We start from the raw sequence: 5,222 nt of genomic DNA, 5'->3' as shown, positions 1-5,222 counted from the left end.
GTAATAGAGGACAGAATCTTTTGGCAGCCTATAAAGTTAGAAGAATGAGCACAATGGCTCACGTCTGTAATCTCAGCACTTTGGGATGCCAAGGCAGGTGAATCACCTGAGGTCAGGAGTTCAAGACAAGCCTGACCAACATAGTGAAACCCCGTCTCTACTAAAATGTGAAGAAAATAGCCGGGCATGATGGCGACTGCCTGTAATCCCAGCTACTCGGGAGGCTGAGATTGGAGAATCACTTGAACCCGGGAGACGGTGGTTGCAGTGAGCCGAGATTGCATGACTGCACTCCAGCCTGGGTGGCTGAGTGAGATTCTGTCTCAAAAAAAAAAAAAAAAAAAGTTAGAAGAATGACTTTATTTTAAGGTGAATGGCTACATATATAGATAAGCATAATTGGCCATGAAGGTTGTAGAGTGTTGTCACCTTCAAACTTTTGTATCATAGAAGATTGTGCTTACAGGCCGGGCGCGGTGGCTCAAGCCTGTAATCCCAGCACTTTGGGAGGCCGAGGCGGGTGGATCACGAGATCAAGAGATCGAGACCGTCCTGGTCAACATGGTGAAACCCCGTCTCTACTAAAAATACAAAAAATTAGCTGGGCATGGTTGCGCATGCCTGTAATCCCAGCTACTCAGGAAAGCTGAGGCAGGAGAATTGCCTGAACCCAGGAGGCGGAGGTTGCGGTGAGCCGAGATCGCGCCATTGCACTCCAGCCTGGGTAACAAGAGCGAAACTCCGTCTCAAAAAAAAAAAAAGAAAAGATTGTGCTTACAAATCAGGAGGATGTAGTCACTGGTAGTTTTTCATTTTTGATTGGGAAAAATATGCCATTTTTGTTGAATTTTTTTTTTGTCTCATCCTTTTACCTGCATTACTCTGTTTATTTTGACGTTACTCATCAGCAATAGCTTATTATAATTATCCATTCATCACACTGGCTACAGTGAGCTGTAAGTGCTGCTTAATTGTCATATACTTTTGTGGCATTGATGTTGGTTTTGATCAAGAAAAGACTCTTGTTAACTAGACTCAGAACACTGAAAGTTTGCAGTTACGTTTGCTTATTTTATAATCTCTTATCATTTTTTATTTAGAGAAAAGTCAGTGGGATAAGAAGATGGGAGAAGGGAGAGACAGGCCGGCAGGAGAAAGAGTATTATTTTATTTATTTATTATTATTATTATCTTAGAGACAGGGCCCTGCTCTGTTTCCCAGGTGGGAGTGAAGTGGCACAGTCATAGCTCACTATAACCTTGAACTCCCAGGCTCAAATGATCCTCCTGCCTCTGTCTCCTGAGTAGCTAGGACTACAGGCCTGTGCCACTACACCCAGATGATTTTTAATTTAATATAATTCATTTTGTAGAAATGGGCTCTCACTCTGTTGCCCAGACTGGGAGAGTATGACTTTCGATTTTTCTCTATTGCCTCTAGTAATTCGGTAAAGACCCTTCCTCCTCTCCTCCCTGCTAAAATGTCAATTTGTATTAACTGGGTGGGGAAAGTTAACAAATTTTACAGTTCATACCAATATAAGCTGTACAAAGTGACTTGGGAATTTTCCTGGAAAGTAAAAAATATACATAGATAGCTAAAATTTGTTTTAACCCTGATTGCTATCTGATACATTACATGGGTAACAATCTTTTCAAATTTTTTCTTTTAAGAATTTATTCTAGGCTGGGCACGGTGGCTCAAGCCTGTAATCCCAGCACTTTGGGAGGCCGAGGCGGGTGGATCACAAGGTCGAGAGATCGAGACCATCCTGGTCAACATGGTGAAACCCCGTCTCTACTAAAAATACAAAAAACTAGCTGGGCGTGGTGGCGCGTGCCTGTAATCCCAGCTACTTAGGAGGCTGAGGTAGGAGAATTACCTGAACCCAGGAGGCGGAGGTTGCAGTGAGCCGAGATCGCGCCATTGCACTCCAGCCTGGGTAACAAGAGCAAAACTCCGTCTCAAAAAAAAAAAAAAAAAAAAAAAAGAATTTATTCTAAAAGGGAAAAGACTCATTTGTTTTTAGTTAGTTGTACTATGTACAGCGTTACTACTTAGTTCTATTACTTTATTATTATTATTTTTTTTTAGTTTTCAGTTACCTCTAAATGAATGGAAAATATGATATGTGGTCAATACTTGGAAAGAGCCAAATAATCAGTTTCACTGCATTTTTGGTGCAGCATCATTCGAATGTAGTTGTCATTTTTTCCAGTGATAATTCCAGTGATGTGGCAATATGGACTTCCCATAGCAATAGTGCCTTAGTACCTAAAATCAGGGATTTGCTTTTTTTTTAACTTCAGTTTTTGAATGTCTACGGAGTATTCACCTTACCCTTAAATGAAGCAGACCTGACTGAGTTGTCAGAATCCAAACAGGGAAATTCTAGGTTTAGGAAGTAATAGAGATTCATTCAAGAGGGACTCTCCCGCTACAAAGGTACACTTTATTGGAAATAATGGTTGGAGCAGAAGTGACGTGACTGGTTTTGTTTTGGAGTAGTTTGGTTCTTGAGATAGTGATAAATTAATAATGGGGAGAGAAATGGAGGTCTCAGAGGCATTCTGAACTTTTATTCTTTAAGAAAGGTTAGTTTACCAATTAGGCCCTTTATGAAAAGAGACTATTGAAAATAAAATATCTGTTCATTGAGAATCTCTAAAATCCACATTTTGACATTGTCAAGCTTATTGCTTCTTCTAGATTGAGTAACACTTGAAACACATTTCCTTTTCAAAGTACAGGATTTGCAAAAGAGACTTGTTATGAATTCATTTGGCCTGGCTCAAATGGTGAGCTGAATGCTAGGTAATCTCTGCTGGCTCCTTAATCAGATTTAAAATTCTCAATGCTTCCTAATTGTTTCTGCATACTTTGAGTTGTAACTGTGTTATTACACTTTATTTGCTATTTCTGTCTTTCTTGATTTTTGGCAGTTCTAGCATTTAGAAACCTTTTATTTGTGATTCAACACATAGCTATATTTTAGTTATCATTTGATATAAAATTATTTATTTTGCTTGTTTATTTCCCAGAGATATGTTAAGGGTTAATTAGATCATTATATTTTAATCTTACAAATTAAAGCCCTTTGAAACTCAAATAGAGACATTATTTAAAACTATTCTTATCTATCCTATTTTTATATCTGAAATGCATGTTTATGGCTCAAAGAAAAATTAGTAAATTCTTCCTAATTTCTGGAATTTGTTTATGAGTTTGTTATATTTTGTTGGTATGATTAGATTTTATGGGTACAGCTGTCATAAGAAGAATGCCAAGAATTGAATTTAATTTAGTAACAAATAGAAAATTCTAAAAGAGTTTACAGCCATTCAGCTTTTTCAGCAGGAAGTGGTAATGTGTGTCACTGTTGACTTACACATAAATGGCATTTAATTTACCACTTCCTATTCATAGGGTGGAAGAACTAAACAAATCAGAAAATTCTATCTATCTTCTTAGTTTATCAGGTTTTTTTTGTAAGGGCAAGTTATATTTGCTGACCATTTGTTCATCCCCCTTATAAAAATGCCCCGTTGGTGGAGGTTGCAGTGAACCGAGATTACACCACTGCATTCCAGCCTGGGCAACAGAGCAAGACTCCACCTCAAAAAAAAACCAAAAAACCAAAAAAGCCCCCTTTTCCTCTGTTGGGTTGAACAAAGCTAATATTTGGCTACCAGTAATCATTTCACGCTGTTGTTAAATGTTTTATAAACTTACTTTTATTGTGTTTCCTTCTAAACTTTAGACTTCCAAATTTTCAAACAAAAAAACAGTACATTTTAATATAAATAAAAATTTAAATAGTTCTAAATATATCCAGCAAAATAATTTATACTTGGTGAAAATAGCTTTATAACTTATATAATGTATATTTATGAAAGAACAATGCCTTGAACTCTTTCTTTACTTTCAATCTAAGTAATACTCTTTTTTTTTTTTTGAGAACAGTCTCACGCCATTGCCAGGGCTGGTGAGTGGTGGCGCAATGATTATAGCTCACTGCAGCCTTTAATTTCTGGGCTTAAGCTGTTCTCCCATGTAGGCCTCCCAAGTAGCTAGGACCACAGACATGTGCCACCACACCCAACTAATTTTTATTTTATTTTTTTATAGAAATGGAGTCTCACTATGTTGCCCAGGCTGGTCTCCAACTCCTGGCCTCAAGTGATCCATCCACCTCAGCCTCCCTAAGTGCTGGGATTACGGGCATGAGCCGCTGTTCCCAGCCTCAATCAAAGTAACCTTCTTAATTTATTTCTACCTTTATATTTTCTCCGAGTCCTTTATTTTGAGTAAAAAATATTTTAAAGCTTCAGTTTATGACTCATGTTTTATTTCAGTAATCCATTTTTCTAATTAGAGATTTCCACTAATTATCCTAAAATCAGCTACTCTAAAATTTCATTAATCTAAGTTCACAGAACAAAAGCATAAGCAAAATACGATTGTCAGAGTTTCAAAACTGACAAGAACTGTATCTTTATTGTTAATAAAAATCTTAAGGAGGTGAATGTAGCATTTCTTTAAAGTGGACTTCAATATTTGGGAAACTTTTTTTCTATTTCTGGATGATCTCTGAAATGTAAATAGACAAACCACATAACCCATATTCAGATAACCTGGGATCACACATGTTTCCAAATGTACTTTTGAAACAAAGTCCTTTTTTTTTCTTTCCCTTTTTAATTGTAAAAGCACAGTATTTAACTTCTGCTTCTTAAAGTGGGTCAAAGGGGATAGATACAACCCTTGTAGAAAAATGTGCAGTGCTGTGAGCAAACCCAGCATTGAAATCTTGTATTGTTACCATTCACTGAAAGTCCGAATGACCCAGAAGTCTGAATTTTTTTTCATGGTTCTCGTAACTGCAGCCAAATTCGTCTTTTAAAGAAATTTAGTGGGAACCAGGTGTAGAAAACCTTACTTGAAGGTCCCTGATGTTTTCCTACCCCTGATTTTTCTGGACCAGGCAGCAGACTTCCCCAGGAGACCCAAGATAGTGCCCAAGACAGGAGAGCTGTGGGTTCTAAGCTGCAACACCCACCGGCCAAAATGCATCAAGTCCAGCTTATGCTGAAGGTCAGGAGAACTAGCTGGCCCTAGAGAGAGAGTTCCGAAGGCCAAGAAAAGTATTCTTTCCCACACTCCAGCAATGGTATCCTTTCACCCATTCACAAACCCTGGGGCAACCTCCCTATTCTCTTGA

The 5,222-nt window shown here is 37.9% G+C and overlaps 1 protein-coding gene across 2 annotated transcripts in view; it reads left to right on the top strand.

The window, feature by feature from the left end:
• The window catches only part of RAB8B (RAB8B, member RAS oncogene family), a 73,115-nt gene that overhangs the window by 39,671 nt on the left and 28,222 nt on the right, over positions 1-5,222 (top strand). The window lies entirely within an intron of this gene.

This window comes from Saimiri boliviensis, chromosome 2 (genome assembly GCF_048565385.1).
Source record: "Saimiri boliviensis isolate mSaiBol1 chromosome 2, mSaiBol1.pri, whole genome shotgun sequence".
In the NCBI taxonomy this organism is placed as follows: domain Eukaryota; kingdom Metazoa; phylum Chordata; class Mammalia; order Primates; family Cebidae; genus Saimiri; species Saimiri boliviensis.
The sequence above is the reverse complement of the archived record's forward strand: the minus strand, read 5'-3'. Positions and strand labels throughout refer to the sequence as shown.